Consider the following 23353-nt stretch of genomic DNA (forward strand, 5'->3'; position numbering starts at 1 on the left):
TGTTGAGCTTAAATCGGTTGGAATAATCTAGAAAACTAAGAAATGTGATTAGATATAATCACTCGTTTTTGGCACATGTGTGCCAAAATCGAACCGTGGCAAAAGTAAAACGACCTCAAATCAAACAGAGCTTCAAAGGGAAATATAAAACTATTGTAGTTCTACGTCAACTATGCGGTCGTGTCTTGGATACCACCCTACTATCTTGAACAAAATTATTATCTGCAGTGTTACATGGCATCTATTGCCCATAGAAACGTAAATGCAAAGTTTCCGTCATATCAAACAAATGAAAAAAACGCATCAGAATGGCTATTAAAAAACATGTCGCACGTTTGATGATTAACAGGAAGCGTCATTCAATGAATTATATATGATACTCAGATATTTTTACTCTGTGTATGTAGTTCCAGTGAAAATCTATTCCTAAAAAGCTCAGGTTGGGCATAACTTTTTTAAATCATGCGGCGAAGACGCATAACTGAGGGCAAGAGACCGAGGCGGCACTAAGCCGCCGTGGTTTTTCGCAGTCCAAACCGATCGCCGACCCGCCGTTGGAAGCGGCGGCCTCTCGCATCAAACCAACTGATCTATTGGTTTTATATGTCTACTCAAACAAACTTTTTTCCCTTAGTGGAGTTCGAACAAGCGGTGGCGAGTAAGGACAGCATTCGCCTGAACAGCGAGTCGGTTGTATTGCTTTCCAATTGATACTATGGTGCGAAATACATGTTATTGAAAGAAGGCTGTGGTGATGATGATGATGATAACACCGTATTCCACCTCACTTTCACTCGACCTTACTCCCATTCGGCCTCACGTCCATTCGGCCTTGCGTCTTTCGGCCTTGCATCTGGCCTAGCGTACTATGGCCTAGCGTACTATGCCTCGCGTCTGTATGCTTAACGTGGTGTCTTCGTGTATTCCAACATTTAGTGATAAGGAACTTTTAAACCATCATTTATAAAGAAACTTTATATTACTCCCAAAAATATCGAGATTTATGAAGAATATATTTCTAAAAAATAAAAAATATACCGTTATAAAACAAAAACGAATGGTCCTATGCGAGAACCATGAGAAACATGCAATGCAAGTAATGAGCGATAAGATAATTTGTCGTTTTTCCAGCAACACTTTCAATAAAAGTTTTTGGTGATTAACCATTGATTCGAACGTTTGTAAATTAATTTTACACAAAAACCTAGTTAGGTGGACTCATTTCAAAGTGTGCTGATCCAAAAATAATTCTCTTCATCTTACGAAACTCAGATTTGCCGCATACAGATATTATAATTATTATTTTATGTATTGCTTGGCACTCGATAATTTGTACACTGGAGAATCAATTCAATTACAATTCTGTTACTTCATTTTGATTAAATCCAGTTAAACATTAAAATCTAAAAAATTTAAATACGTAGACACTTCAATGCGTACGCTGCAGGATATGCCTTGCGTGTAAACTAGGGTAGCACAACAGTCACTCGCACGTTTCTGGTGAAATGATTTACAACAAAGTACGCATCTGATCGCTTCACTCTCACCGGCACTGGTCGCAGAGAAGGTGGGAAATACGACGATGAAAATCGACCAATTACACGGTCAACTGTTGCACTGGATCAAAATAAAGAAACTGTTTTCCCATGGAAAATGAGCAGCGCGTTTTTTTTTCGCATAAATTTCCACAGCGTAATCAGATACGCTTTTTGCGAATGCAATCAATAAACTCCTTTGGCCGAGCTATTCATCATCATGAAAATCAAAACATTCGTATGAATTTATTCCAATTTAATTGAATATCGATGAATATATATTCACCTGCTTGGTAATAAATCAATCGTACGCTTTGACTTCCTTCTTCTCAGGGATTGTGGGACCACGGCGGGCTTATACAGCAGTTGCAATTGGCGCGCTGCCTACGGTGCCGAAGCGTTACCCCGACTGCAATGCACACGATTGCATGTGCGATGGTTCGTACGGGCTCGATGAATTCGGAATTAACCCACCCGAATCAACCAGAAAAGGTGCACGGGAATAGATAGAAACGGGCTACTTGCAGGGCAGTTCAATGTCAACGAAGTCAATTTGACACTAAAATTCAAGCTGAGCGATGGGGCAAAGTCGGTTACCCTAATTGGACGCAATAGCCGGTTGGTTCTCCTGGAGAGATAACGAGCTTAAAGGCAAGTTGATTTTAGAATATTGTAATTTTACGGAAATAAACCGATTTGGTTGAATTCTCATACAGCGACTCCGTCAATGCATAACGTCTTGCAGGATCGAATATTTTATACATATATTTTTTCCAAGCAACGGTAATTGTAAGGTTATGAGAAAATAAAATTTTAGACAACAATTGGTGGAACCCTCTCTGCAGGGGTACCAATCAACCCACATTGGTATAATCTGGAGCAATCATTTACTGACAAGTTGACAATTAATCTGCGGGCTAATACATTCTTGTGCAAGAACAGAGACCAACCCCTGTGCGTCAATCTGGATGATTTTTTAATAGTTAGCTTATGGGTGTTGCCTGCCATTACTTTTTGTTTTGACAGTAGAGCAGTTAACATTCGGGTAACAAAAAAAATTTTTTTTTTGTAATGGAGTATAGCGAATCGGTTTGTTAGTTTGCTGGCCTTCTGTTAAGGATTTTGCGAGTGTCGCTTAGTAGAAAAGGCTCAACAGTAGAGCGCCCCGCGATATAAGAGCTCGAGGCCTGGAAACTCCTTGATACAGTGTTAAGCATCCATTCTACCTGGTCCGTTCGGTTAATAATCAGAAAATTGGTTTTTATAAACATGTTTGATCCTAACTAGAGATAAGGTTGCATTAAGAACGACACTCTGCACTTCTCCGAACAAGATATAGCGCACAATCGTGCAACACCGATACATAGTCCGGACACAGTTTCGATAGGGTAACGACCCCACCTATTTTTTTTTCATTGTCCGCAATATAGTGGCAACTCTTAGAACCGTGTTTAAACATAAAAAAAGGAACAACTGAGATTGAAAATAAATTATTATTTGGCATAGTTCAATGACAAACCCCGTAAACAATTCGTTGATTAGTGGGTGGGCGAATTATGGGTCAGGGCGAATTATGGGTCCCTTACCCTACTACTCTCGTTTTGGTCGCGTTCTTCCTTTAGCGGCAGCCCACCCATTTAAACTGGCTGGACGGCTGTGTGGACTACTGGAAGCTGATTGTTGTTTACTCACGAACCGCCGGCAATAACGGCATAGCCGCGACAAGCAGGTGGGCCGGGTGCTTGCTTCTACGGTTGTCAGGTGTAACATTTATGTCACTTTCGGAAAGATCAACCGATTCAGATTCCAAAAGGTTGCAGTGTGGGCTGCTCAGAATGGCATATCAGGGAGATTGATCTACCCAATGTCGATTTTGCGCTACCGGGTACAAGTGAGTTAAATCATTTGACAGCGTAGTTAGAAACAGAACAATACCATACAAAAATTGAACAGTATCTGTCTGTTTAATAGAGTTGCTTCAAGATTTAGATTTCCAGTGACTAAACTGTAGCTACTATAATTTACAGTGTTGCGCTAGTGTAAAAAGAACTCTTGATTTTAAAAATCTAACCCACAGCTGTATTGTCGACTCATTAAACAGTCAAACTCGTAACCGTGCAAACGGGAGGGGTTTCAGTGACATAAATCTCTTTCGAACGAAAAGCAAAACGTATAACTACTCCGAATTTTTCAGTCCTGGACCGCAGCTGTTGTGATTAACCGACCTGTCAATTGAGTGGTTATGTACATATTATGTACAGCTTTATATTGCTCCATCTCTATGAACAACTTCTTGCTCAGATTATCTTAAATTTTCTTAGAAATATAGGGAGCAGAAGTATATAGGAAGCTTTGAAGTACGCTTTGTTACGTACGCTTTCAAAAGAGCATTTGGGGTCGTTTTCCGGCCTTAAAATATAATCATGCACACGTAAAAAAATTCGCCGAGTCTCAGCATTATTTGTGCCGAGATTTGGACAGCCGAGTGCTCGGAACCAACTCGGCTGAATTGATTTTGCCAAGAATCTCGGGAAACCAGTATTTGACAGATGTCATTTCATGCCGAGAATATTGGTACGAATTCGGCAAATCTAACCGAGAGACGGCATACTAGTTTAACGACCTTTCGGTTATATAAGCTGAATGTTTCGGCTGGAGTCAAGAGCCTATTTTTCAGTGGAATCCAATCGAAGAGAATAATTTCAGTTAAAATTCAGTAGTTTGCTTTCAAAAGAAAATTATAAGCAAAGAGCAAAATTCGTGCCGAGATATCAGTAATGTTTTTGCTGACCTCGGCATCAACAGAGTTTAACGATAAATTCGGCAAAAAATTTAGACGAAATTCGTCAAGCTAAGTATTTTTGGCGGAGTGTCGGCAAAATGATCTGACATCATTCGGTAACCAGGTTTTTTTTTTGCTGAAATATCGGTTGAGCCCCAAGTTACCGAGTGAGCTCGGATTTTTTTTTAGCCGAGCTCGAGATCCAGTTTTAAGTGTGTGGTTCCGAAATTACTTATATTGGATTATATTTGACCCAGAGTGTTCAGCTCTGATTAGTCGAAATCTAGGATCATGTTGGGGGCATATCACTAAAACACCCGAAACCATTCAAAATGATCGATTTCTTTCACTATTAATTGAGGTGAACTATAAAATTTCGTCTCATGAATCCTGAAATAGTAGGAGGGTGGTATCCAAGATACGCCCGCATAGTTGACGTAGGACTACAATAATTTTATATTTTTCTTTTGAAGCTCTGTTTGATTAGAGCTCGTTTTACTTTCGTAGTTTTCTTGATTGATTTTAACCAACTAAAGCTCAACATCTTCCAAAAGGAAGGTATTTTGGTTCGGGTGGTAATATTAAGTATCTAGGTCGTCAGCCCAAATTCATCAAGCGACACCTCAAACGACTTGGAACTAAAACTAAATCATTGGTGGCCATTTCTACTGTTCAGGCCACTTAAAAAGTCAAAAAAGTCATGAAAAATGAACCGTTCTTTTCTGGCATGGTTCGATTTTGGACACAGAAAAAATTCTGGCGTGTTGCCAAAATCGAACGGGGTCTGTATTTTGATTATTACTTTGCAGCACTCTATTTTAGAAGAAAAAATATTCTCTTTAACATTCACAACGAAGATACCATATTTGAAAGTTACGTATCTGTTATCTTTGAAAATAAACTGGGCTAGAGTGATGCACAACATTAGCCTCAGCAAATAATGTTTGCTTAGCGTTGTTAAATTACAAGTAAGGTTATGGAAAGTAATATTTTCTTGCAGATGCCAATGCAAAAAAAATTTCAATTGAAAAATACAAATACTAATGTCGGAACTCTAATATCAAGATGAAATGAATTCGGTTTTCCTCTATACCGCCACCGCGCGATGCAACTAGTATTGTCATATTGAACTAAATTCATTTAGCTAGTAAAATATAATCATTAGTACAGCTCGTTCAACTACCTATTCAAAGATCTGTACGGAGCATTTTGGTTTTCTATTGTCTTTTGAATACCCCATGTTCAGTTATTTAAATAAATCTGAAAAAGCAGAGTCTAGAGTTCAAAAATAAACAACGCGTGTTGTTGTCCCTGGCGGCGCTGCGTTTTTTGCGGCACCCGAAAAATCATATTGAATTCTGATATTTGTTGCTATACAAAACACGAAGAAGAAGAAGGCAATTCAAACGGAAATTCGATTGTGTTCCACGCTCCACTGTGCGTCAACAGCAGCAATGTAGTTTTCACTTAGCTTGACTGCACAAAAATGAATATCGAGTTTTTCTGCACTGATAGACGACGAGTAACCAGCGCTCTATTCATACAGTGCTCATATTCATACAGTGCCATCATATTCTTCTTCAAGACATCAGTTTTAATAACATTCTAACAGCAGAACGTAATACTGTCTGACAGTGCAGTAAAATTTCCAGTCACTCATTTGAAAATGATAAATATAAACGAATCGGTAAAACCTAGCAACCTTCCTTTTAACGTAGTGTTTACTCGTAGAAGCCAGATTTGGCAGGCCAAATTATTTCATTCGCGACCCAGCAACATATCTTCACCTGTTCACTCATTTGAATGACCACTTATTTTTTCGAGACATCGCACAATCTCAGCAACAAGGTAGTTACTTGTAGATTGAAACAAGCAGCATTTCATTTGAGTCAGTCGTTTGTGTTTCAATTGATTTTTGCGAATGGAATACGCTGGACTCAATTCATTCAAAATAGACCTATAGTGATAAACGAAGAACAGATAAAACTAATATCATTCATTTTCTGCCGTATGCAACGTAAACTGCACAGGTTTGTATCGGTTTGTGTTGTTTTGATTTTTGAGATGTTCGAGGTTTCTCATTTCTTCGCGCATAGCGAGAGGGAAGAAAACTTTGCTGCAGCGAAAAAAGGAGTGAGTTAAAATAACACCAGAGGTTTTAATTTAGGTACCCGTGAACTAGTATCGTAGTGAGTCTGACATCAGATATAGAATAAATGTATGCAGGTATTGATGCTGTACGCTGGTATGCTGTTTATTTAATATTAAATTATTTTGGCCGATTGTGCTTTGTTCACAATCAATGCACTTAGGCTGACAACATTGCAATCATTCCTGGTCTCGATAGTGATTTATTGTTTATAATATTTCGCAACGCACCATAGTTACTCATTCGCAAATGAATACGTGCAGCTATTCAATGGATAACCAACTGCAGTTACTCAAATGAAATGTTTACCAATATGAGACGATTGGGAACTGTTTGATTTGAAACAGAGTGATTATGCTGTTAGTTTTCATTGTACATTTTCGATTGAGTATGAAATTTTACTGCACTGCTGTCTGATAGTGGAGGTGGTTACGAACTTACCCATATAACCAGAAATGAGCTTCGTCACTGAACACAATTTTCGGTAAAAAAGTGGATTTTCGGCATTTTTCACAAAGGACGAATTTTGGTAATAAAATTCGATTATTTGTAAACGTTGTTCAGGCGTAAGTCTGTTCATGGTGAAATGGCAAACCAAACTGAGTACATTAGACTTTGACAGCTGTCAGAATTCCCGCGTGAACTGTCAAATCTGAATATACGAAAAACCAAATAACAAAAAAATCACCCTTTATGATTGCTTTCCAATCACGGTCGACAGAATCATATACCTTGCAATTTAAAATATGCTATTTGGCCTATATAAGAGCCTGTTTCAGCCGAAGCCTTAACAGCGTCCTCCCTTAACAGCAGCAGTAGCAGTGCAGTGAACCAGCGATAGCGGATAGCGGCCAGAGCTGTGGCATAGCAATGGATAGCGCACTGGTTGCAGCGGATCTCAGCATCGATAGCAGCTGGGCCAGCTGATGCAGGAACACCTGATACCAATGGCAGCGTATAGCGGTTACAACTGTGACATGACTACGGAAAGCGTAGCAGTTGCAGCGGGTATCAGCATCGATAGCATCTGATGCAGTGAGGCACTTTAGTGGAATGCAGTCTCTGTGCGATAGCGGGCACTAGTAAATGCATTCAATGAAAAGTTGACTCATTTTGACAACACATGAGCCGTCTAGTTTTGAATGTTAAATCAACTTTTCACTGTTTATTTTATCACAAGCAATACTTTATTCGAACTGTCAGTGATAACGCCAAGATGTGAACGGTATCTTATCCGATAGTGAATTGAACAACAAATTGTCCTTTTCAGGATGAAATAAAAACCTGATGATTGAAGAGTTAATGTTTTCTCTTGAGTTCATTTACATTTTGTCTCAGAACGTGCTGAATTATCTTTTCTTTCAGTCATAAGCAAGACATCCGACAAAATTTCATTATCTCAAAATTTAAAAATTGACAAGCCCCAACCATGACAAGCAACTTACTATATTATTGAAAATGGTCAATCCTTGTTGAAGCGCAAAATTCGATTATCCTGATTAGTCAACGTTTATTTACTAGAAAAAATGACTGACACGCAAGCAGCCGGGTTCTCTTTCTTGTAAAAGTATTCTACTTCAACCATTCGGTCGAGGCTTTGCACACAACCCTCCTGTGATTTTTTCGAGACAGCGACAGCGGCAGTCCTCCCTTAGCAGCAGCAGTAGCAGTGCAGTGGATACCAGCGATAGCGGATATCGGCCACAACTGTGGCATGGCTACGGATAGCGTAGCAGTTGCAACGGATCTCAGCATCGATAGCAACTGGGCCAGCTGATGCAGGGATAGCGGATACCAATGGCAACGTATAGCGCCCACAACTGTGGCATGGCTACCGATAGCGCAGCAGTTGCAGCGGGTATATCAGCATCAATAGTAGCAGGGTCAGCTGATGCAACGGCACTCCCTTTAATAAAATGCTGTCTTAGTGTGGTAGCGGGCTGCATCAGCAGTAAATACATCAGCCGGCACTTCCTCTAATTGAAAAGTTTTGTTCAGAAGAATTATACTGTCGGTAATATTACAGAGATGCGATTGCATTATTTATTTATTTATTTCGTCAAACAAAAGTAGACTACATATGCTTATAACTAACTTACATGCTATATGTTATTTATACTAGTGAAAGAGGAAAAAAGAGTTTATACATAATTGAATAATGGTTTCTTTACTTGGCGGATTATTACAATGAATGTATTCTACCGATTTAAATTGCGCGTTGAATTGAAATATTGTTTTAATTTAGTTCTCGACATAGAAAAGTCAATTGCTTCACAGTGTTGGTTATACACTAACATCATTTGATTAATAGGCCCGTATTTAGCATAATTGTTTCGTTGATGATTTAAAGAAAACAAAGTCCGCGATCGTAAATTTCTAGAAGGTACATAGAAATTGAGTTTTGATAATATTTCGGGTGAGTCGACACGCTGAGATACGATATCGTTAACAAATGACATCATTGCGAATTCACGACGGGCTTTTAATGATTGGATGTCAATATGTCTGCAGCGTTCGTCATATGATGGTAGGGGAAATGACGTCCATCGTAGATTACGAAGTGCATGTAACAGGAATTGTTTTTGTACTGATTCTATTCTGTCAACATGTGTTGCAGAAAACGGAGACCATACAATGCTACAGTATTCTAAAACTGACCTGACATAGGAATTATAAAGTGTTTTTATTGTGTATGGATCTTGGAAATTATAGCAGAAACGTTTTATAAAACTGAGCATGTTACTAGCCTTATTGATAATTGTATTGTAATGATCAGTGAATGTGATTTTGAGTCGGGTATGACTCCTAAGTCCCTAACTCGTTCACATTTCTCTACTACCTGATCTCCTAAGGAAATAATAATGCTTGGTATGTTTCTTTTCCTGCCAAAAGCCATCGAACTACATTTTTTTACGTTTAGCTGAAGAAGGCTTTTTTTACACCAAACATAAAAATATTTTATCTCGTTACGAAAAACGTTTACATCATCAGCGTTTTTAATTTCAATGAAAAGTTTTATGTCGTCGGCATAAATAAGAGTTTTTACATGTTTTAGAATAAAGGAAATGTCGTTTACAATTAATATAAATAGTAGAGGGCCCAAGTGAGAGCCTTGAGGAACTCCCGAGGTTACCTGAGTAGGATTCGATAGTACGCCTTTAAATTTGACTGTTTGTTGACGATCTGTCAGATACGATTCAATCCATTTGAGTAATTGTGGATGAATTCCAATTTTTCGTAACTTGAAAAGAAGCAGGGGTATATCAACGCGATCGAAAGCTTTACTGAAATCAGTATATAAGATTTCAACATAATTTCCTTTACCCATTGCGTTCAGAGAGAAGTTAATAAACTCGATTAAGTTTGTTGTTGTTGAACGACCTTTGAAAAAACCGTGTTGCGTTGGAGTAATTCTTTTTTTATTTGGTGGAATAACTTTTTGTTTATAATTGCTTCAAAAAGCTTAGGTATGCAAGAAGGAATGGCTATGCCTCGATAGTTGCAAATGTCGGATTTTTTACCAGATTTGAACACAGGCACTAGATATGAGTTTTTCCAGAATTTCGGGAAGCAACCGGATTCCAGCAACATATTGAAAATCAAGAACAGTGGGGAAGTTAGCTCTTTAGCTAAATGTTTCATAAATGCTGGCGGAATTCCGTCAGGTCCCGGACCTTTAGATGCATCCAGAGCTTTTAAAGTATCTTCAATTTCGCGTGCGCTGACATGTTCAATATTGAAATAGTTGGAAAACTCAAGAAAGTTGATGAAGAATGTATAATCACGATCAGATTCTGAGAAAGTTGTATAATTTTGTTGAAAAAAATCAGCAAATAGATCAGAGATGTCTGCCGGGTTCTTTTCAACTTTGTCATGTAGTTGCATTTTTGAAGGAAAATTTTCAGATTTTAACTTTTATTAAACATATTTGAAAAAATTTTTTGAACAAGATTTGATTTCAAGCTCAATTTTTAGTGTGAACTCTTCCAACGCGTTACTAATGGCATCGTTTAATTCGCCGCAAATGTTAAGATAAGTTGTTAAAGCATCACGATTATTATGAGTTTTGTATTTTTTGTATGCTTTTTGTTTGCGATTTTTTAAGTTTTTACAATACATCTTGCCAGTTGATACCATTTAGTTTATGTTTTAATTCATCATAGTTTGCTGACTGAAAGTCAAAAACATCTTCGAACGAATTCATCAGGCCTTTTATTCACATGCACAAATAAAGAAAACTCTATTGCTGTATGATAAACTTCGTTTTTCCATAATGGTTGTAACGAATTCGTCACACAAAAGTCTTCACTAATGTTGGACATTAACAGATCAAGATAACAATTTTGTCCATTTTTCACGTGATTTATTTGAATAAGGCCAAGACTAGAGGTTTTATCAAAAAGAAGTTGCAGCGTTTCATTTTCGCCAGTAATTGGAAGTAAAATAGTATAGTTATCGATGTCCGGAATAAAATCAATGTTGCGTTGATTGAAATCACCATATATGTGGAGTTTTACTTCAGGTAACAGGTTAGATGCTATATTTTCAACAACATGAAAAAACTTTTCAAGAATTTCTCTCCGCGCATTATTTGGAGGGAAATAGACAGAGACAAATACGTGTGTCTCTCCTGCTAGTTCTGCTTTAACCCAAACATGTTCGAACTCTGATTAGTTCTAGATTATTTGAATTTGAATTTTGCTTCTACAGAATCCAACTACCGCTCATCAAGAAAATCGCAATCGCATTTTATCTTGTCAAACGTAGCTTGACGTATAATGAGTCGGACTGTGCGTTATCGATAGCTTTCAGCAGTTCCTTTTCCGATAGCCAGATAGGTTTTGCTCTTGCTACAGAACACAGTCGACCACCAGCAGTAATAAAGATAGTGTGGATAGAAATAATAAAGCTTTCTTTGCTACAATTAATAATTTTTTTTGATAAAGAATAAACCGGTTAAAAGTAATGAAAAGATACGCGTAGTGTGTTGGTCATTAAGCTCGTGATACAATTCCCTGATAAAACATTGGTGCCGTGACCAGGATCACGGGTGTGGTTAGAATCAACCACTACGCTAACCTCACAGTTCATTCCCTGGAACCGGAGTTGCGGATAGCAGTACCTGCTCAAAAAGTACAAGGCCTGTTGAAGACAGGCTCCATGTGAGTATCTGTCCAACCGTTAACATTTATTCGAGAGGTACTTCCTGGGTCTTTTCGATCCTTCAGATTTCCGCGTGTTCCGGACAAGAGTTTCAACCCACTCGCTGTTTGCTGCACAGAGCCGCTACCAGTTTATATTGTGAAACCAACCAACCAAGTCATCCGATCCGGCGGTGTTCGAGAGTTCCTGCTTTTAGTGAGATACAAAGCCAACCTGCAGACGGCCACAGCCAAACGTAACATCATTGCTGCTGAGGTGTTAACATCATGACGGAGAAAAAAATGCGGTTGAAGCAGCTAAAGCTAAAAAATGTACTGGATTCCATTCAGCGTATAGAAGATTTCCTAAAGAATTTCAACGCGGAACGAGATGCAAGTGAAGTAGCGATCCGTCTGGCCCGACTGGATACACTAATGGAAGCATTCGAATCACTTCAAAGCGAGTATGAAGCATTCTATGACACTCCTGAATTTGTGGCGGATAATACGCAGGTAAGGGCAAAAACAGAAGAGCAGTTCATTCGGGTAAAAGGTGGCCTAGTCAACAAATTAGCTCCCCTACCTACCAACATCCCATAAGATAAATTCCTATTCGGCAGTGGAAGAATATCAACCCGGGTGCCTAGCTTGCAGCGATCATCATCCTCTGGTAAAATGCCCTGTGTTCGAAAAAATGCAACTGAAAGACCGATTGAATTTGGTTAACACTAAACGCATCTGCAGCAATTGTTTTAGAAGTAATCACTTCGCACGAAATTGTTCCTCTAATTTTTCTTGCAAACATTGTCAGAAAAGGCATCACACTCTACTTCACCCTGGATTTGAGACACCAGGAACAAGCAGTAACTGCAATCCTAACAGTCAATCTAACCGAAACGTTCCAAATCCTCCAAGACCTAACGAAAACCGTGCTGCAAATACTGGTGCAATTTCTTCTAATTCGGCAGTAGAATTCCATGGTGTGAACATATTCCTATCGACCGTCGTCGTCAAGGTGCTGGATGGGTATGGAAAGGAACATTTGACCCGAGCACTCTTGGACAGTGGATCGCAAAGCAGCTTGATGAGCGACCGACTATGTCAAAAACTGCTATTGTATCGGCATCGTATTGATCAACCTATTCTTGGTGTCGGTGAGTGTCCTATTCGAGCAGTTTGCTCGGATACAACCGAAGTAAGATCTACCGTCGGCGATTTCTCCATTCCTCTCAATTGTTTGGTGCTTAAAAAATTGACTACCGCTCTTCCTGCTGTGTCTATCGATACATCCGATTGGAACTTACCTAGCAATATTACGCTCGCTGACCCTGAATTTAATATCTCTCGGAAAGTGGATCTGATAATAGGTGCTGAACATTTTTATGCCATCCTGCAAGGTGGCCGGTTACAAATAGGTCCGAATGCGCCTACCCTAGTGGAGAGTAGCTTTGGATGGAATGTTTCGGGAAAGGCTGCTTATGATCCCCTGCCACAAACTTTGGTATGCTGTGCTTCCACACTTGAAACCCTAAACCAGAGCATTGCAAGATTTTGGGAAATAGAGGAGTTAAACGACGTCGCTCTTTCACCTGTGGATCAATATTGTGAAATATTCTACAAGCGCACTGTCACAAGAGATTCCACCGGACGGTATTTCGTGAAATATCAAAAAAAAAAGGTTACGAAATAATGATAGGCGAGTCTTTTTCTTACGCAAAATACCGGCTGGAAAGTTTAGAGCGCAAATTGGACAACAACCCCACTCTGAAAGAAAGGTACCACGCGTTTATGGCAGAATTTATTCAGCTGGGCCACATGCAGGAGGTATCGATGGAAGAATCAAAGCCGATGGTAGAATGTTTTCTCCCACACCATGCGGTGCTAAAAGAGTCAAGCACCACGACCAAGGTTCGAAGTGTGTTCGACGCATCTGCTAGAACAAGTACCGGATTCTCCCTCAACGATTCGTTACCGGTCGTACCGGCCATCCAAGATGAACTGTTTGATATTTTACTCCGCTTTCGAAAGAACCTGGTTGTACTGCTAGCCAAATTGGAATTCATCCCGATGATCGTTCTCTTCAGCGCGTGTTATGGCGATTCAATAAGAGTGATCCGATAACTAAATATGAAATGACCATAGTCACGTATGGAATAGGCCCATCGTCGTTCTTAGCTACACGCACACTACTCCAATTAGCCGAAGATGAAGGTGCTTGTTTTCCTCTCGCTGCTGCGATTTTTATATGAATGATTTTGTAAAAAGCGAGGTGGACGTACCGACGGCGATAAAATTGCGTAAAGAGATGGATGAACTGATGAACCGTGGAAGATTTTCACTAAGAAAATGGTGCTCAAATTTCCCGGAGGTCTTAGAGGGAATACCAGCTGAAAACTTAGCCTTCGATAAAGAGCCTGCACAAACTGTAAAAGCCTTAGGAGTTTCGTGGGAGCCTACAACCGATTCAATTAGGTTTGATTTTGCTTCCTTCTCAACGAGCGGAAAGATTACTAAGAATCGAATGTTGTCTGTTATCGCTCATCTATATGATCCTTTGGGATTAATTGCCCCTATTGTTGTACGCGCAAAAATATTTATGCAGCAACTTTGGTTGATGTCTATCGATTGGAATGTGGAAGTCCCCAGAGAGATCCGAATTATGTGGAAAATTTTTGTAGAAAGTCTTCCCGATCTGGCCAATTTTCGGATTCCTAGGTTTGCTTTTGGCATGGGTTATGTGCAGCTACATTGCTTCACGGATGCATCGGAATCAGCTTATGGTGCTTGCATCTACGCCCGAACAGTGATAGCTAACCAGCCGACCAAAGTTGTATTACTTGCAGCTAAATCAAAAGTGGCACCGTTACAGAAACGTACTATCCCCCGATTGGAATTATGCGCTGCGCGACTTGGTGCTCGAATGGCATCAAGAGTCATCATGTCTCTGAATCTGGAGTCTGCACCTATTTTTTATTGGACAGATTCGATGCTGGTTGTTTATTGGCTTCGTGCACCACCACAGACCTGGAAAACCTTTGTGGCTAACCGAGTGACAGAAATTCACACTCTAACAAAAAATGCTATGTGGTTGCATGTACCCGGTGTGGATAACCCAGCAGACTTAGTTTCGAGAGGATTGACCGTACAACAATTTCTGAGCTGCAAAAGTTGGACGAACGGACCCTATTGGTTGGAGAGAGGAGAGGAGTGTTGGCCAAAGCTGGATATCTCGCGAGTTACTCATGATGATGGAGACATGGAGCGTAAAACTACTACACTGTTCCTGCAAAGTCCACGACAACTTAACACTCTATTCACTCGCTCATTTACGAACAATCGGCTATTGCGTACGACGGCTTACTGTTTACGATTACGACATGCGAAAAAAGAAATGAGACCATCTGCCATAACCCTCACACCTGATGAAATTGAATACGCTCGGGATTGTCTGGTGAAAATTGTTCAAGCTGAATGTTTTAGAACAGAACTTCTACTGCTTAAAAAAGGAAGACCAGTATCCAAAACCTCATCACTGAAGCTTCTGAGCCCGTTTGTGGACACATCGGGCATAATCCGAGTCGGTGGCCGGCTCAAATTGTCCGAGCAGTCCTATAGCACGAAACACCAAATTTTGCTTCCTGGTTTCCACCGATTTACCCGCCTGCTTCTGTTATCGAACCACATAAAATTAATACACGGAGGAATTTCGCTAACATTGGGATTAGTTCGAAACGAATATTGGCCTACGAATGGCAGAAGGGCTGTTCGCAGTGTAGTAAGAACTTGCTACCGTTGTACCCGTGCGAACCCACAACCGCTGCAACAACCTGTGGGACAGCTACCGGTCGCACGCATTACCCCAAGTCGTCCCTTCGCATCCACTGGAATAGACTATTGTGGTCCGGTGTTTGTTAAGTCCCCTAAACGCAAGACTGCTCCCACCAAAGCCTATATTGCCCTGTTCATCTGCTACAGTACAAAGGCTGTACATATTGAGCTCGTGGGGGATCTATCCACAGCATCCTTTCTCTCGGCTCTCCAACGGTTCGTGGCCAGACGTGGTAAACCCGAGAATATTTACTCCGACAATGCCACGAATTTTGTCGGTACTCGAAATGAATTACATGCTCTTTACAAAATGCTCTCGAATTCCGACGAAACTGATCACATCGCTACTGCTCTCGCAACTGACGGAATACGATGGTATATGATCCCACCTCGGGCCCCCAACTTTGGTGGTTTATGGGAGGCCGCTGTGAAGGTGCCAAAGAAACATTTAGTTCGGCAGTTAGGCAGCACGTCTCTGTTATATGAAGATTTAGTAACGATTTTGACCCAGATTGAAGGAGCAATGAATTCTAGACCCTTGGCGCCTTTGTCAGAGGATCCCCACGATGTTGGAGCTATCACGCCAAACCATTTCTTGATTGGTTCACAATTGCATGGTCTACCCCATCCGGATTTAAAAGACGTGCCTACGAATCGGTTGAAAAACCGGTACCAGGTTTTCCAGCAGAAACAGCAGCTGTTTTGGTACCATTGGCAAACAGAGTACCTTAAAGAGTTGCAACGACATGCTAATATTAATCAGCGGCGAATCGAGCTTAAGGTCGGTCAAGTGATGATCCTTCAAGACAACCTCTTACCCCCCGTTCGCTGGCCGCTAGTGCGCATCGTGAGCCTGCACCCTGGTGAAGATGGTGTGACCCGAGTAGTAACAGTGCGCACATCAACCGGTGCGACCTTTAAGCGAGCTGTTGTGAAATTGTGCCCATTACCTATGATGGACCAGGAGGACTTCTCAGCGGATCCAACCCATACGCTCCAAGACAACGTAGAGGACTCGTCGAACCCGATTACAATTAAATAATGCGAAAAACAAATATGTTAAATTTAAATATAATGATATAGGGGAGAAGTACCAGTTATGGCAATACCTAAAAAATGTACCAGTTATGGCATGAACCAGTTATGGCCTGTGGAGTTTAAATGGTGTATTGCCATGACTGGTACCATTACGCTTATGCGATATAACCATAACTGGTGCACTTACCATAACTGGCTCACCTACCCTAGATTCTAGTGAAATGTTCCATTCCAGGTGGCCGGCTATGATTAGTTCTAGATTATTTGAATTTGAATTTTGCATCTACAGAATCCAACTACCGCTCATCAAGAAAATCGCAATCGCATTTTATCTTGTCATACGTAGCTTGACGTATAATTAGTCGGACTGTGCGTTATCGATAGCTTTCAGCAGTTCCTTTTCCGATAGCCAGATAGGTTTTGCTCTTGCTACAGAACACAGTCGACCACCAGCAGTAATAAAGATAGTGTGGATAGAAATAATAAAGCTTTCTTTGCTACAATTAATAATTTTTTTTGATAAAGAACAAACCGGTTAAAAGTAATGAAAAGATACGCGTAGTGTGTTGGTTATTAAGCTCGTGATACAATTCCCTGATAAAACAAACTCTTTAAACTGAATGGTGTCGATAAGCACTGAATTAAAGTCTATTGACACCGCAATTAAAACACCACCACCGGATTTCATTTCAGATAGTTAATAGTTACGATTATTTCTATAGACATTATATCGGCAACCGAAGACTTCTTCGCTGCGAACACCCTCATCCCAGCTGGTTTTGGTTGCTAAAATAACAGAAAATGAACAGGATAGTACATTTTTTTGAATTTCGTTAATTTTGTGAGCGCCTCGCATGCGGTTAAAATTTTGACAATATACAGAGATCTCGGTAGTGGTGGGGTATTCAAGTGTAGAAGCTAAAGAACGAGAGTCATTATTAACAGAAGTGTTTACCAGAACAGAGGAGGTCGCGTCATTTCCTACCTCTTCAGGTTGAACAAAATTATCGCCAGCAACGGTCGGTATATCCGATATTGAATTGAACAATTGTTCTTTTGAGGACAAATAAAACACTTATTTGAAGAGTTAATATCGTTGGGTAACAGTAACAGTATGGTAACAGCCTCAGTGACAAGTGCAGCCGACACTTCCCTGAGGCCGATGTTGTAAGAAAGTAAATTGAAGCGGCACGGCGAAACAGTTCGGGATGTGCTTAGACGCGCGTAATTTTTCGTTGTTGATATTATTCTCCACATGAAACGACGCGCTTTCGTACAATAGCGGCAATATTAGCGGTAGATGCATTTGCCAACATTTCCTTTAGTAAAGCCGTGTCTAGTTTTCAATGTGAAAACACCTTTCTACTGTGTTGCCCGTGCGTCCTCACTGTCAAGGTAGCACAGAGATGTAAGATTAACACTACATTCTTTGATAAATTAAACAATTGTCCTTATAAGGACAACAAATGAATTTATAAAGATTTAATTTTTTCTCGTTTTGCGCTATAATCCAAAGTTAATTATCTTCATCTACATGCATACTCTGACTGTTATTACGTGTTTGCGCCGTTTAGTGTTTGGCTACGGTTATGCAGAACGCAAATGACGGCGCGCTGCGATTCGGCAAGACGAAATGTGTTGAAATGCATAGCTTTACTTCGCCGTAAAAAGAGATGTACATTTCACCACGGCAAGGCAAATCGCATCGCGCCGTCATTCGCGTTCTGCATAACCGTAGCCTTTGTTCCGTTCCTGTTTAATGATGTCGTATTAAATGTGCATATTACGATTCGGTGGCACTTCAACTTCTCATTTACGCAAAATTTAAACTTCATAAATAACATAAACTTCATTCAAAATATCAAACGAAGATGAATTACAATACTGCCAATGAACGGTTAACGTTTATATACTAGTAAAAATGACTGACACGCAAGCAGCCGGGTTATCTTTCTTGTAAAAGTATTCTACTTCAACCTTACGGTCGTGGTTTTGCACACAACCCACCTGTGATTTTTTTGCATTGCTTAACTACTTTTCTTCAAAACTTATGTATCAGTTGATTCCCATCCCGGGTACCCACAAAATGAAATGCTTCTTGCTTTTTCATTTCTTGACCGATTTTCGATCTTGGCCTGTCAAAAGATTGGATAATCTGTCTTCTTTTAGAATCCGACACCAACATGAATCAGTTACCACATCTGGTTCTTGTAAATCCGGATCTTCGGGAGCATGTTCCGATAAGACAAATTAGTACAATTGTCGATAAAACCGACCAACATTGGTATCAAAATTCATGAAACCACTCCAGGAGTTGCTTTGCATTCATTTTGAGTCCATTTGATAAGTCGTCCGAAATGGCCATTTCGGAGCAGATTCTCGACCTTGAACATAGTTCAGAAGATTCGGATTTACGGGAACCATATAAGGACCAATGGCTCTTTCGGCCCCATATACTAAAAATAGACAAATTTTTCAATCCTTTGAGCATGAGCATGAGCATGATTGACCGCCTGCGGTTGCTACTCCGTTATTGACAGATCAGCTGTAATTACACAGAGAACCAACAGATGATGCTTGGGACCAACATGCATCCTCAATGTGTAAAAACTGGTAACCTTAATCTTTATATTGGGCAATACCTGCGCCGGCCGCATCCGGATGCAGGTCAAAGAAGGAATTTGTATAGGAAATGTTGACGTGATACTCGCTTATTGGAAGCCGAGAACACCTCTGCACTTCCACGAGAAATCACTGGGATGTTGGAGAAAGGGCAAAGTCAACAGCAGGGTTCGTTTTGGTAAACGATGCGCTGGTTTCGAGTGTCAGGTTCTTCGGAACAAGTATCGCGCGAACAAGTTAATATATCCGCCACGATATTCATAATGCGATCGAACTTATTCAGTTTTACAATGTAACACCGCAACAATGAACCGTACGCTAGGGTACTGAATCTTTGATCGAATTGGGACAACTTGAAATGATATGATATCTCTTCGTAAGGTAATCCTCTTTACACCGAAATCTATTGCGCGTTGTTGATCTATCTGTAGATAATTAATTAATTTATTTATTTCGTCAATCATATATGTAGACTGGTTACAATAATTTCTAAACTATACACGAACATAAAACAAATTAATTTTGTGTCCTCAGCCTCAAGGACTTGAAATACTGTTTTAATTTATACCGGGACATCGTTAATTCAATGGCTTCGCAGTGTTGATTATAAGAATTCATCATACTATTTATAGGTCCATTTATTGCGTATTCCGTACGATGATGGTTAACAGCAAATAAACTACGGTGTCGAAGTTGTCGAATAGGTGCATAAAAGTTCAATTTAGAAAGTAGTACTGCTGAGTCAACGTTCTGCGAAACGATATCGTTTACAAATCAAGCCATCGCGTACTCTCGCCGTTCTTTTAATGTTTGAATGTCAATCAACATGCAGCGTGCTTCATATGACGGAAGACGATGTGCGGTCCAAGCTTACGAAGAGCATATAGTAGAAATTGCTTTTGTACTGATTCTATTCTTTCTTCATGTACGCCAGGACGAGGAGATCACACAATGCTACAGTATTCCAGTATTGACATCACATAGGCAATATACAAAGTTTTGATAGTGTACGGGTCTTGAAAATTGTAGCAGAAGCGTTTGATGAACCCTAACATGTTGTTTGCCTTGTGTATGATAGTGTTATAGAAAATTCGACCACATGTAGGTATCGACGCGGAGTCCCTAGGGGCCGAACCCCAACCGGAAATTTTCTACCTAACAGATCGACCAACGACGTTTCTCGTACACACTTTGTCTGCTCTAAAGAAACGATACGATCCCGCGAAAAACACACCTGAAAAACAGAATATAACAATGTTGCGCGCTTATTACGAAAACTGACCATGAGTATATTTCTTGCCAAACATCGCGATCCTCTGCGTACGACGCACGCGATGTAGCCTACGCTACTCGTAGCAATCAGCTATTTGTCAATCCCGAGTACTTCCGAAGAAACAAACGCACGTCGGCCGACGCGATTATTTGGAGGGTATACATCGCGTTTTCGGTTATCGCGATATACATCGACCGGACAAAATCTTCGGTTAAACAGTCACAGTGAGACATGAACAAGTATCTGGGTATAGCCTTCGAAATCACTATATTCTGAAAACGTTCATATAAGTAAAATTCTCCCGAGCCGGAAACGCGGTTTACATCGAAGCACTATGCACGGCCGCTCTATTTCCTCCTACCGACGCAGACACTCGGGGACACGACATTTCACGCCTATTCTCTTTTAGTTGTCGATGCGAATGTTGCCTATTAAATTAGTGCTGTGCGCCGATCAAATCATCGGCGGCGGCGGCGGCGGCGGCGGCGGCGTGTATCGGCGTGCCTCTAATTACCACCTCTAAAATATTGCGTATAATGTTTGATGCAACTTAATACTCTTGATGTGAAATGCTGTATCGAATATTCACAATTCAGGATAATTTACACTCATTGGCTGTGATTCGTGGTTTCTCCCGAATCGTGAAAAAATCCAGTCTGCATAAGTATTATCGGCGCGTAAAAAATTTTCTCGGCGTCGCGCCGATTCAAAATCGTCGGCGGGAACGGCGTGCGTAAAAGTATCAGCGGCGGCGGCGTGGCGCGGCGGCGCACAGGACTATATTAAATAGAAAATTGGCAAAGTTTCATGCATACAAAGCCTTAATAATTTAAAAATGCAAATTTCCATATTGACAAATTTTCCAATCCTTTGATGGGTAAAAATCGAATATCAGTCAAGAATTGAAAAAGCAAGAAGCATTTTATTTTGGTGGGTACCCGGGTACCCTGCCGAGTACTTACGTGTGTTAAAATTGCCGAGTACATTACAGTTAATTAAATATGCCTTTGATATAGCGCAAAATTTCCTCGTATTTGGAAAAAAATCACAGGAGGGTTGTGTGCAAAGCCACGACCGCAAGGTTGAAGTAGAATACTTTTACAAGAAAGATAATTCGGCTGCTTGCGTGTCAGTCTTTTTTTGTAGTAAATAACGAACATAAAGTTTTCGAACGTTGTGAACTGATGGAACTGGAAAAATAGGTGTGACCTAATTATTTCCAGGTATACCATTCTACAACGTTCGAAAAACTTTATTTCGTATGTCGTAATACGAATGTACGAAAAATACATCTCATTCATTCTGGTCCCGCCTTTATTTTCAGTTCCTACAGATTTTCTCAGTTTCGTAACACGGATGTACAAAAACGATTTCTTGTGGACAATCTGTCGAGCCGGACCGATAGAGCTCTTTTTAAGGCAACAAAATAACATTTATTGTGTCGTGTTGCGCGGCTTGGAAGAAGAAAATGTTCCCGTCCCCGTGTCGCATGGATGCAGATTGTTGCGTGTTTGATATTGTGATGTCAAACTATAACCGTCTTCTTCAAGACGTTACATCCTTGTTAATGAAGTGTTGTGAATTTTCTAAAACAGACTCAGCATCGTGAGCAGAACGTGCCGAACTTTTTTGTTGGAAATCGGATTTGTTTCGTGTATACCGCTTGTTAAGCACAGTATCAACAAATCGTAATAAACATCACACTGCTGTGCATTTGCAGCAGCATCAAACCTCAGTTGCAGTTTATTAATAACCATTCATTATGCTCTTCCAAATACATTAAATATCCTTGAAAAAGGCCGATTGCTGCAATTGCAATTTTCATTCAATTATTGCATAAATGCTTCATGGTCAGATATACCCGCTGCAACTGCTACGCTATCCGTAGCCATGCCACAGTTGTGGTCGCTATACGCTGCCATTGGTATCCTCTGCCCCTGCATCAGCTGGCCCAGCTGCTATCGATGCTGAGATCCGCTGCAACTAGTACGCTATCCATAGCTATGCCACATCTGTGGCCGCTATCCGCTATCGCTGGTATCCACTGCACTGCTACTGCTGATGCTAAGGGATGACTGCTGTTGTCGCTGTCTAGAACTATTATGAGCAGCTTCGGCTGAAACAGGCTCTTATATAGGCCAAATAGTATATTTTAAATTGTAAAGTATATTATTCTGTCGACCGTGCTTGGGAAGCAATCATATAACGACCAATAAGAGGTCGAACTTTTCGTTTTGACTATTTGACTATTTCCAATAGTACAATAGCTTGAATAATAAAATCACAATTATCTTCATTTGGGAAGAATCTTAGAAGATTTTCCAATCTATTGCTGCAAGAACGAAGGAAATCCATCGAATACTAAACGATTTATTAGCATTTGAAATTGGACATATTTTGCAGTTTCTTCGGTTTTAGATTTTCATTTCACATCCCTATGTAGCCGAACTTACTGAGGGAAGTATTCTACTTCAAAATATTCATGACTCCCTGTGTTTGAATGAGAAGATCGACATGATGTGGTTAATTACCGTGGTATTACAGAGTTTCCAGCCGTTTCTAAATTGTTCAAAATAATAGTGAGTGGTGTAGTTCCTAGTGCGGCAAAATGCTTTTTATTAGACGACCAACATGGCTTCATACCAGGTCAATCAGTAACATTTAAGTCTGCTGAGATTCACGTCAGAATGCATTACAAACCTGGAATAGAAAGGGCAAGGTGATGTAATTTACACGGACTCGAGATACCTACTTAGGTGTTTTTCCTCAGCTAACCTCTTGGTTTCCTATTGATTGGAGCGTGAACTTTACATTAACATTGACGGTTTTGTATCTAGACCGTTTTCAAACAAATCGGGAGCGTCTCAAAATAGCAGTATTGGCCCGCTACTGTTAATTTTGCTCTGTTGAAGTGCGCACAAAAGGAGACTCATAGACATGCTGATTGGTGCGGCTGGAATAAAGAAGTAATTAATGTGGACAAAT

General features: G+C 40.3%; 1 protein-coding gene and 1 long non-coding RNA gene across 2 annotated transcripts in view; one reads left to right on the forward strand and one right to left on the reverse strand.

Annotated features, from left to right (window-relative positions):
- Positions 1-23353, forward strand: part of LOC129724280 (Kruppel-like factor 3) — a 342621-nt gene that overhangs the window by 144779 nt on the left and 174489 nt on the right. The window lies entirely within an intron of this gene.
- The window catches only part of LOC129724281 (uncharacterized), a 113208-nt gene that overhangs the window by 2556 nt on the left and 87299 nt on the right, over positions 1-23353 (reverse strand). The window contains exons 2-3 of the long non-coding RNA XR_008727900.1: positions 23144-23321; positions 22900-23068 (exon numbers count right to left, since the gene is read on the reverse strand). This is a non-coding gene — a long non-coding RNA (uncharacterized LOC129724281). The remainder of the gene's footprint in view (positions 1-22899; positions 23069-23143; positions 23322-23353) is intronic.

Source organism: Wyeomyia smithii, chromosome 2 (genome assembly GCF_029784165.1).
Source record: "Wyeomyia smithii strain HCP4-BCI-WySm-NY-G18 chromosome 2, ASM2978416v1, whole genome shotgun sequence".
In the NCBI taxonomy this organism is placed as follows: domain Eukaryota; kingdom Metazoa; phylum Arthropoda; class Insecta; order Diptera; family Culicidae; genus Wyeomyia; species Wyeomyia smithii.